Source organism: Oncorhynchus clarkii, chromosome 11 (genome assembly GCF_045791955.1).
Source record: "Oncorhynchus clarkii lewisi isolate Uvic-CL-2024 chromosome 11, UVic_Ocla_1.0, whole genome shotgun sequence".
Lineage (NCBI taxonomy): Eukaryota > Metazoa > Chordata > Actinopteri > Salmoniformes > Salmonidae > Oncorhynchus > Oncorhynchus clarkii.
The window spans coordinates 26,864,170-26,876,298 of NC_092157.1; the positions used below are offsets into that span (position 1 = coordinate 26,864,170).

Consider the following 12,129-nt stretch of genomic DNA (forward strand, 5'->3'; position numbering starts at 1 on the left):
TCTATGCTACCATGATCGAGCCTCTCTGATACTGACAAGCCTCTACGCTAGCATGATAGGGCCTCTCTGATACTGACAAGCCTTTATGCTAGCATGATAGGGCCTCTCTGATACTGACAAGCCCTCTATGCTACCATGATAGGGCCTCTCTGGTACTGACACGCCTCTATGCTAGCATGATAGGGCCTCTCTGATACTGACAAGGCCTCTATGCTACCATGATAGGGCCTCTCTGATATTGACAAGGCCTCTATGCTACCATGATAGGTCCTCTCTGATGCTGACAAGCCTCTATGCTAGCATGATAGGTTTATACATTTTACAAATGTATTACAAATTAAAAACTGAAATACCTAATTTACATAAGTATTCAGACCCTTTGCTATGAGACTCGAAATTGAGCTCAGGTGCATCCTGTTTCCATTGATCATACTTGAGATGTTTCTACAACTTGATTGGAGTCCACCTGTGGTAAATTCAATTGATTAGACATTATTTGGAAAGGCACACACCTGTCTATATATAAGGTCCCACAGTTGACAGTGCATGTCAGAGCAAAAACCAAACCATGAGGTCGAAGGATTTGTCCGTAGAGCTACGAGACAGGATTGTGTCGAGGCACAGATCTGGGGAAGGGTACCAAAACATGTCTGCAGCATTGAAGGTCCCCAAGAACACAGTGGCCTGCATAATGTTAAAAGGAAGAAATTTAGAACCACCACCAAGACTCCGAGCTGGCCGCCCGGCCAAACTGAGCAATCGGGGGAGAAGGGCCTTGGTCAGCGAGGTGACCAAGAACACGATGGTAACTCTTGGGGAGGCAGGTAGCCTAGTGGTGTTGGGCCACTAACCAAAAGGTTGGTGGATTGAATCCCTGAGCTGACAAGGTAGAAATCTGTCAATCTGCCCCTGAACAAGGCAGTTAACCCACTGTTCCTAAGCCGTCATTGAAAATAAGAATTTGTTCTTAACTGACTTGCCTAGTTAAAGGTAAAATAAATATATATATATTTTTTAACTGACAGAGCTCTAGAATTAATCTGTGGAGATTGGAGAACATCAACCATCTCTGCAGCACTCCATCAATCAGGCCTTTATGGTAGAGTGGCCAGACGGAAGCCACTCCTCAGTAAAAGGCACATGACAGCCCGCTTGGAGTTTGCCAAAAGGCACCTAAAGACTCTCAGACCATGAGAAACAAGATTCTCTGGTCTGATGAAACCAAGATTGAATTATTTGGCCTGAATGCCAAGCATTGCGTCTGGAGGAGACCTGGCACCATCCCTACAGAATTATTTAACCTTTACTTAACTAGGCAAGTACTGTGGGGATGTTTTCAGCGACAGGGACTTAGAGACTAGTCAGGATGAGGGAAAGATGAACGGAGCAAAGTACAGAGAGATCCTTGATGAAAACCTGCTCCAGAGCACTTAGGACCTCAGACTGCAGGTTCAACTTCCAACAGGACAACGACTCTAAGCACACAGCTAAGACAAAGCAGGAGTGGCTTCGGGACAAGTCTCAATGTCCTTGAGTGGACCAGCCAGAGCCCAGACTTGAACCCGATCTCTGGAGAGACATGAAAATAGCTGTGCAGCAACGCACCCCATCCAACCTGACAGAGCTTGAGAGGAGCTGCAGAGAAAAATGGGAGAAACTCCCCAAATACAGGTGTGCCAAGATTGTAGCGTCATACCCAAGAAGACTCAATGCTGTAATCGCTGCCAAAGGTGCTTCAACAAAGTACTGAGCAAAAGGGTCTGAATACTTATGTAAATGTGATATTTCCATTTCTAAAAACCTGTTTTTGGTTTGTCATTATGGGGTATTGTGTGTAGATTGATGACTAAAAAAACAATAGATTTTAGAATAAGGGTGTGGAAAAGATCAAAGGGTCTGAATACTTTCCGAAGGCAGTGTATATACAGTATTTATGTATGGCCTCTTTGATACTTGTAAAATTATAGGGCCTTGCACTTTGCGGTGTCTAGAGATCTATGGACCATATAACTCTATTTTGTTTTTGTGTGCAGTTTTGAACCGGTCTTTCCACAATGTCTGCACCAGGATCATTTGAGGTAATTGTGTGTGCACAGCAGGGTCTTCCCTCCAAGCAACACATTAACACACCAAGCCCTTTTAACACATTAAAGACTCCATTAAATGTTTCCCTGCCTTGTTTTAATAAAAAGTCAAGGAAACCAAATTCATTTGACATGTTACATTTTCTATAAGCCCTTCAGACAGTCTGTCTTTTACAGAGTAGAGTTGAGAGAGAGAGAAAGCAGGAGAGCGAAAGCATGATGGAGAGAGAGCAATAGAGTTGAACAAAGAGAGAGAGGACAGAGAGGGAGGAGAGAGAACTATTCAACTTTCCCAGAAGACACCAGCTGGGCCATCTGTGTGGTGAGTCAGTCCCTGCCTCTGTCTCGATATAGTGCACTACTTTTGAACTGGGCTCTGGTCAATAGTAATGCACTATAGGGAATAGGGTGCCATTTGAGATCCAGCCTAACAGGGCTGCTAGAATCACTAGCACTCAGTAGGCCCATATCATACAGATATCATTTCAAATATATGCACTGCTCAAAAAAATAAAGGGAACACTTAAACAACACAATGTAACTCCAAGTCAATCACACTTCTGTGAAATCAAACTGTCCACTTAGGAAGCAACACTGATTGACAATAAATGTCACATGCTGTTGTGCAAATGGAATAGACAACAGGTGGAAATTATAGGCAATTAGCAAGACACCCCCAATAAAGGAGTGGTTCTGCAGGTGGTGACCACAGACCACTTCTCAGTTCCTATGCTTCCTGGCTGATGTTTTGGTCCCTTTTGAATGCTGGCAGTGCTTTCACTCTAGTGGTAGCATGAGACGGAGTCTACAACCCACACGAGTGGCTCAGGTAGTGCAGCTCATCCAGGATGGCACATCAATGCGAGCTGTGGCAAGAAGGTTGCTGTGTCTGTCAGCGTAGTGTCCAGAGCATGGAAGCGCTACCAGGAGACAGGCCAGTACATCAGGAGACGTGGAGGAGGCCGTAGGAGGGCAACAACCCAGCAGCAGGACCGCTACCTCCGCCTTTGTGCAAGGAGGAGCACTGCCAGAGCCCTGCAAAATGACTTCCAGCAGGCCACAAATGTGCATGTGTCTGCTCAAACGGTCAGAAACAGACTCCATGAGGGTGGTATGAGGGCCCGACGTCCACAGGTGGGGGTTGTGCTTACAGCCCAACACCGTGTAGGACGTTTGGCATTTGCTAGAGAACACCAAGATTGGCAAATTCGCCACTGGCTCCCTGTGGTCTTCACAGATGAAAGCAGGTTCACACTGAGCACATGTGACAGACGTGACAGTCTGGAGACGCCGTGGAGAACGTTCTGCTGCCTGCAACATCCTCCAGCATGACCGGTTTGGCGGTGGGTCAGTCATGGTGTGGGGTGGCATTTCTTTGGGGGGCCGCACAGCCCTCCATGTGCTCGCCAGAGGTAGCCTGACTGCCATTAGGTACCGAGATGAGATCCTCAGACCCCTCGTGAGACCATATGCTGGTGCGGTTGGCCCTGGGTTCCTCCTAATGCAAGACAATGCTAGACCTCATGTGGCTGGAGTGTGTCAGCAGTTCCTGCAAGAGGAAGGCATTGATGCTATGGACTGGCCCGTCCGTTCCCCAGACCTGAATCCAATTGAGCACATCTGGGACATCATGTCTCGCTCCATCCACCAATGCCACGTTGCACCACAGACTGTCCAGGAGTTGGCGGATGCTTTAGTCCAGGTCTGGGAGGAGATCCCTCAGGAGACCATCTGCCACCTCATCAGGAGCATGCCCAGGCGTTGTAGGGAGGTCATACAGGCACGTGGAGGCCACACACACTACTGAGCCTCATTTTGACTTGTTTTAAGGACATTACATCAAAGTTGGATCAGCCTGTAGTGTGGTTTTCCACTTTAATTTTGAGTGCGATTCCAAATCCAGACCTCCATGGGTTGATAAATTTGATTTCCATTGATCATTTTTGTGTGATTTTGTTGTCAGCACATTCAACTATGTAAAGAAAAAAGTATTTAATAAGAATATTTCCAACAACAGCCTACACCAGCCAAACCTGGACAACGCTGGGCCAATTGTGCACCGCCATATGGGACGCCCAATAACGGCCGATTGAGATACAACCTGGATTCGAACCAGAGTGTCTGTAGTGTTGCCTCTAGCACTGAGATGCAGTGCCTTAGACCACTGCACCATTCGGGAGCCCAAAACAGTTAGTCAGCAAACACTTAGGCTCAATCCCAATACCCCCTGGTTTGTGCAATCCCACGAGCCCCATCGAGTCATAGTGTGTCCCAATTCAACTTCTAGTTGGCCCTCCAAAATGCAGACTTCATATCTAGTGTTTCTGAAAACTCCCATGGAGCTCTGAGACCCAACCCTGTCGAATTACTTTAAGAAAACAATAAACTAGGATGGAAGCAAACGTAAGTAATTATTACTTCATCAGGAATCATGCAGAAAATGTAGTTAAGAGGAATATGTTAACGCAAGAGATTGAAGATATTTGGCATGTAATGCAGCTGAATAAAGGTAGCTAGCTAACTATTTTCTTGCTTATTGGGGAGGATAAAAATACATGTATATCTATGGATGCTTGGCTATGTAGCCAATCTGTGTATGGAACTTTGGGTATAAACAATTTCTGAACAGTAGTTTGGCATTTTTATTGCTTCTACTGGTTAATCATTAATCCCAAGAAATGACAGAAAATGAGTGAGTGAATGAAATGTAACTGTTACATGTCAAACTGCTATGGAATGAAAGTCCTGCTTCAGTACGACTCCACATTGTTGTGATTGAGCCTTAGTCAGTTAGGCTTACTAAAAGAAACATCCTCTCACTGTCAACTGCGTCTATTTTCAGCAAACTTAACAAGTGTAAATATTTGTATGAACATAACAAGATTCCACAACTGAGACATAAACTGAACAAGTTCCACAAAAATGTGACTAACAGTAATGGAATGTGTCCCTGAACAAAGGGAGGGTCAAAATCAAAAGTAACAGTCGGTATCTGGTGTGACCACCAGCTGCATTAAGTACTGCAGTGCATCTCCTCTGCATGGACTGCAGCAGATTTGCCAGTTCTTGCTGTGAGATGTTACCCCACTCTTCCACCAAGGCACCTGCAAGTTCCCGGACATTTCCCTAACCCTCCGATCCAACAGGTCCCAGATGTGCTCAATGGGATTGAGATCCGGGCTCTTCGCTGGCCATAGCAGAACACTGACATTCCTGTCTTGCAGGAAATCACTCACAGAACGAGCAGTTAGGCTGGTGGCATTGTCATGCTGGAGGGTCATGTCAGGATGAGCCTGCAGGAAGGGTACCACATGAGAGAGGATGATGTCTTCCCTGTAACGCACAGCGTTGAGATTGCCTGCAATGACAACAAGCTCAGTCCGATGATGCTGTGACACACTGCCCCAGACCATGAGGAACCCTCCACCTCCAAATTGATCCCGCTCCAGAGTACAGGCCTCAGTGTAACGCTCATTCCTTTGATGATAAACGCAAATCCGACCATCACCCATGGTGAGACAAAACCGCAACTCGTCAATGAAGAGCACTTTTTGCCAATCCTGTCTGGTCCAGCGACGGTGGATTTGTGCCCATAGGCGAAGTTGTTGCCAGTGATGTCTGGTGAGGACCTGCCTTACAACAGGCCTACAAGCCCTCAGTCCAGCCTCTCTCAGCCTATTGCAGACAGTCTGAGCACTGATGGAGGGATTGTGCATTCCTGGTGTAACTCGGGCAGTTGTTGTTGCCATCCTGTACCTGTCCCGCAGGTGTGATGTTCGGATGTACCGATCCTGTGCAGGTGTTGTTACACGTGGTCTGCCACTGCGAGGACAATCAGATGTCCGTCCTGTCTCCCTGTATCGCTGTCTTAGGCGTCTCACAGTACGGACATTGCAATTTATTGCGCTGTCCACATCTGCAGGCCTCATGCCTCCTTGCAGCATGCCTAAGGCATGTTCAAGCAGAGGAGCAAGGACCATGCGGATCTTTATTTTGGTGTTTTTCAGTGTCAGCAGAAAGGCCTCTTTGGTGTCCTTAGTTTTCATAATTGTGACCTTAATTGCCTACCGTCTATAAGCTGTTAGTGTCGTAACGACCGTTCCACAGGTGCATGTGTTCATTAATTGTTTATGGTTCATTGAACAAGCATGGGAAACAGTGTTTACGCCCTTTACAATGAAGATCTGTGAAGATATTTGGATTTTTACTAATTATCTTTGAAAGACAGGGTCTTGAAAAAGGGACTTTTATTTTTATGCTGAGTTTATATACAAAAGAAAGCAAGTCACAGGAAGGGAGAAACACACTAAGCTACAAATAAACAGACACAATAAAGGGTTTTCCAGAACACACTCTCCTGTACACACACACACAAGGGCAGCAGACACACATTCACACCCACAGAGCATAGCAGCAACCCACCTGATCAGACCTGCTACTCTGGTTCCTTCAGTTAGTGTGCCAGAAGGCTCATGACGCTCCACCCCTTCACTTCAATGTACCGCCTTAGAGCCTGTCTGTCAGAGTGAGAGAGAAGGGAAAGGAGTGTCACCCATAGAATTTACACACAGGATACAAATGAGAAAGGGGAGTTGCTAAAAACCTTTGAGGAAGTACCATTCATACAAAGCTCATTCAAAAAATATCCTCAATTGCATTTTCCACCGATCACCACTAGATGGGGATGACTGCACATAGAAGCAATACAGCGCTGTAGCCAATGGTGTATACTGTGTGTATATATAAATATATATACACACACACACACACACAGTTGAAGTCAATTTAAAAGGCAATGCTACCAAATACTAATTGAGTGTATGTAAACTTCTGACCCACTGGGAATGTGATGAAAGAAACAAAAGCTGAAATAAATCACTCTACTATTATTCTGACATTTCACATTCTTCAAATAAAGTGATGATCCTAACTGACCTAAGACAGGGTATTTTTACCCGGATTAAATGTCAGGAATTGTGAAAAACTGAGTTTAAATGTATTTGGCTGAGTTGTATGTAAACTTCCGACTTCAACTGTATATATATATATCTCATTGGCTGTAGCCCAGCGTATACTAGACCAGAGTGAAAATGAAAAACATTCCCTACAACTCATACCTGTGCTGCCTTTCCCAGAATGAGAGAAGCTAGGCAGCTAAATATCAAGCTATGACTCCAAATCACTCAGCTTCCTATTGGTGTCTATGAAGAGAGAAGCAGCAGAGATCTCCTCTCCTGTCTGGTTTGGTTTTATTTAGCCACCCTGGATATGTGACCCGTTTGTCTGGGACTAGCTAGCAGTGAGATTGAACCTTTCTCCTTAATGAGCTTTGTAATAAATTGAAGTGTTTTTTCACCCCCACGTTGTCCATCCAGGACCTGGTTTCCCAGGATAAGTCTCTCATTCCGTGCCATGCAGCTGTGCATTAATTCAATTGAATATTGTGTCAGTGCCATGGAGAGGCAACCCCCGACGCATAAGTGTATGGCGGGGGGGGGGGGTAACAGTGGAATGCGGCAGTGCGGGGAATGTAACCTCAACTCACCCAGCAGTACTATTAAGGGTGAAAGCTCCACAAAGAGCTACACTGTATGCATGGGAATGGACTGAACAAGGAGAACGAGCGAGAAGAGAGGAAGGAGGGGAGAGGGGGAAGAGGAAGCAGAGCGGGAGGATAGAGGGGTGAGGGGAGAGAGAGGGTTGAGTGGCCTAAAAGTTTCAGAGACTACGGAGTGAGTGAATGAATATCTCTGGTCATTCGTTCGATGGCAGTTACCACCCAGCTAGGTGGAAAGAAGCTAAGCAAAGATGGGCCCCCTCCTCAGCACCTTGCTTCTCTCACTCAGTCCTTTTCTTGCCCGGCAACCTGCCTCATTTCACAATGTCTGCTTTGAATGACAATAGAACCTTGACAGGGGATGGGATCACTGGTGGCCATCTCCTCTGCCCTCACCTGAAGAGGTCAGACAGTCAGTAGGACAGGCCCCCAGGGAAAGAGACACACATGTTCTCTCTTGCTCTCTCTCTCTCAGTGTGTGTGGCTCAGTTGGTAGAGCATGGCACTTGAAATGCCAGGGTTGTGAGTTTGTTTCCCGCAGGGGACCAGTATTTAAAAAATAATAAAAAATAAAAAAAAGTTTGGACACACCTACTCATTCAAGGCTATTTCTTTATTTTTACTATTTTCTACATTGTAGAAAAATAGTGAAGAGAGAATGCCAAGAATGGGCAAAGCTGTCAAGGCAAAGGGTGGGTATTTGAAGAATCTCAAATATAAAATATATTTTGATTTGTTCAACACTTTTTTGTTTACTACATGATTCCATATGTGTTATTTCATAGTTTTGATGTCTTCACTATTAATGTAGAAAATAGTACAAATAAAGAAAATCCCTGGAATGAGTAGGTGTGTCCAAACCTTTGACTGGTACTGTAGATAAACAAAAAATGTACAGTAAACATTACTCAAAGTTCCAAAGGAATAGACACATTTCAATGTCATATTATGGATGTGTGTGTTGTAACGATGTGCAAATAGTGAAAAAAATAAACATAAATATGGGTTCTATTTACAATAGTGTTGCCCTTTTTTTGTGGCAACAGGACACAAATCCTGCTGCTGTGATGGCACACTGTGGTATTTCACACGCTAGATATGGGAGTTTATCAAAATTTGATTTGTTTTCAAATTCTTTGTGTATCTGTGTAATCTGGCAAATGTATGGTCATACATTTGGTAGGAAGTTAGGAAGTGCAGCTCAATTTCCACCTCATTTTGTGTTGTGGGCAGTGTGCACATAGCCTGTCTTCTCTTGAGAGCCAGGTTTGCCTACGACGGCTTCTCTCAATAGCAAGGCTATGCTCACTGAGTCTGTACATAGTCAAAGCTTTCCTTAATTTTGGGTCAGTGACAGTGGTCAGGTATTCTGCTACTGTGTACTCTCTGTTTAGGATCAAATAGCATTCCAGCTGGCTCAGTTTTTTGGACAATTCATTCCAATGTGTCAAGTAATTAGATTTGTATTTTCTCATTATATGTTTGGGTCTAATTGTGTTGCTGTCCTAGTGCTCTGTTTGTGTTTGTTATCAGAGCCCCAGGACCAGCTTGCTTAGGGGGCTCTTCTCCAGGTTAATTTCTCCGTAGGTGATGGCTTTGTTATGGAAGGTTTGGGAATCGCTTCCTTTTAGGTGGTTGCAGAATTTTCTGGATTTAAAATCATTAGCAGGAATCTGCCTAATTCTGCTCTGTATGCATTATTTGGCGTTTTATTTGGTGCACTGAGGATGTTTTTGCAGAATTTGGTGTTTGTCCCATTGTGTGAATTCTTGTTTGGTGAGCAGACCCCAGACCTCACAACCATAAAGGACAATGGATTATATAACTGATTCAAGTATTATTTGCCACGTTATGTTCCTTTTGATGCCGTAGAAGGGCCTTCTTGCCTTGTCTCTGACAGAATCTGTGCAGAAGATCTAGGTGCTGCTGTAGGCACTACTTTGTTGGGGACAGAAGCACCAGATCATCAGCAAACAGTAGACATGACTTCAGATTCTAGTGGGGTGAGGCCGGGTGCTGCAGACTGTTCTAGTGTCCCCGCGAATTCATTGATACATATGTTGAAGAGGGTGGGGCTCAAGCTGCATCCCTATCTCTGTGGGAAGAAATGTGCGTGTTTTTTGCCCATTTTAACCGTACATTTGTTGTTTGTGTACATTTTAATAATGTCTTAGGTTTTCCCCCCAACACCACTTTCCAATTTGAATAGCAGACACTCATACCAAATTAAGGTAAAAGCTTTTTTGAAATCAACAATGACTTTGCTTTGGTTTGTTTGTTTGTCAATTAGGGTGTGCAGGGTGAATATGTGGACTGTCGCATGGTAATTTGGTAAAAAGCCAATTTGTCATTTGCTCAGTACCTTGTTTTCACTGAGGAAATGTAAGAGTCTGCTGTTAATGATAATGCAGAGGATTTTCCCAAGGATGCTATTGAAACATATAATTGTTGGGGTCAAATTTGTCCCTACTTTTGTGGATTGGGGTGATTAGTCCTTGGTTCCAAAAATTGGGGAAGATCCCAAAGCTGAGGATGATTAAAGAGGTTAATATGGCCAATTGGAATTTGTGGTCTGTATATTTGATAATTTAATGTCGTATACCATCAACACCACAGGGTTGGAGGGTTTGTAAGTTGTCATGAAGTTCAATGTAATTGGAGAATCCAGTGGGTTCTGGTAGCCTTTAACAGCTGATTCTATGATTGGTAATTGACCATGTAGATATTTTTGCTGTTTGTTCTTTGTTATAGAGCCAAAAGGATTGGAGAAGTGGTTTATCCATCTATCCGATTTGGATAGATAACTCTTCATGTTGTTGTTTGTTTAGTGTTTTCCAATTTTCCCAGAAGTGGTTAGATTCTATGGATTCTTCAATTACATTAAGCAGATATCTGACATGCTGTTCCTTCTTTTTCTGTAGAGTATTTCTGTATTGTTTGAGTGATTTTAGTGAATGCGAAGGCTCAGTTTTTCTGGGTCTAGGTTTTTGGTTGGATAAGGTTCTCAATTTATTTCTTAGGTTTTTGCATTCCTCATAAAACAGTTTGTCACTGTTGTTCATTTTCTTAACTTTCTTTGTCGGCTTGAAATGTTCAGATTTAACAGGGAGGCCAAATATAGTGTTTAGGTTTTCTACTGCCAAGTTTACACCTTCACTATTACAGTGGAACGTTTTGTCCTGGAAATTGTCTAAAAGGGATTGAATATGTGGTTGCCCAATTGTCTTTTGGTAGGTTTCTAAACTTACTTTCCTTCCATCTATAGCATTTTTTTATATTACTCAGTTCCTTTGGCTTTGATGCCTCACGATTGAGTATTGCTCTGTTCAAGTAGACTGATTTTGCTGTGATCTGATAGGGCTGTCAGTGGGCTGACTGTGGACGCTCCGAGAGACTCTGGGTTGAGGTCAGTGATAAAGTAATCTACAGTACTAGTGCCAAGGGATGAGCTGTAGGTGTACCTACCATAGGAGTCTCCTCAATTTTTTAATCCGTATTTAAAAAATATATATTTGCTACTTCTCAACAACAAAAAATCTTAAATCGACTAAATAGGGGTCAGCCAAATTGCAACACAGCGCAACTCTCAGTACCTTCCGTCTCCGTAGTGTGAATTTACCTTAAGCTACCAGTAGTTGTGGCTTACCTAAACAATGCCCCAAACTGAGTAGAGAAGGATGGGTTAACTTTAAAGCACAACTGATGGCAATAAACAACTTCTCTGATAGGACATTTTCTATGTGGCATCAATATTAGTCAGAAACATTTATTGTAGTGTCAAATTTTACTACAATTTTGGTAATAAAGTCAATCTTGTCCAAAACTGAGTTTTGTAATTGAGTTCGTCATGACTTGGGCTAATAGAGGGTTGGGTTTTGATTTTGACAATGCTCACTAACACAGGACTCACAGCTGCAGTGATTGTGCTCCATCCAATCTTACCGCAGCGAATCTGACTTTGTTTACATAAAACAACACGTTGCACATTTTTTTACTTGAAAAACACTGTACCTTAGCTAGATGTAAAATGTTTTATTCATTCTGACTTATTTGAGGAAGTGATACTGGCTTGCACCTATGGTATCTTATGGGAGACAAACATCAGTAACTGTCCCCCAAGACTGAAATCTTGTTTTTCTTCATGAGCAACAGAGAAACACAAGCGGAATCGGTGCAGAACAATGTCCTCAGTCAGACAAGTCAATCAACTAGTCAGCCAGTGTTTGCTAGGTCAAGTCAAGGGAGCTGCAGTCAGTAAAATCAGTCTCTGTGGGAGGGAGGAGGGAGGGTTAGACCATTAATATATGCATAATTGAAAAGGCTGTTTGAAGGACAGCTTTCAGAGCATACTGCTACATTTTATAATCTTATTTTTACACTGAACAAAAAATAAACAACATCTAAAGTGTAGGTTTCATCAGCAGAAATAAATAAAAATCCCTCAAGTTCTCCATACGCACAAAAAGCTTATTTTTCTCAAATGTTGTG

The 12,129-nt window shown here is 43.4% G+C and overlaps 1 protein-coding gene across 1 annotated transcript in view; it reads right to left on the reverse strand.

Moving 5' to 3' along the window:
• The window catches only part of LOC139420415 (MAGUK p55 subfamily member 7-like), a 267,762-nt gene that overhangs the window by 199,789 nt on the left and 55,844 nt on the right, over positions 1-12,129 (reverse strand). The window contains exon 2 of the mRNA XM_071170496.1: positions 6,507-6,601. The gene's annotated coding sequence lies outside the window, so the exon portion shown is untranslated. The remainder of the gene's footprint in view (positions 1-6,506; positions 6,602-12,129) is intronic.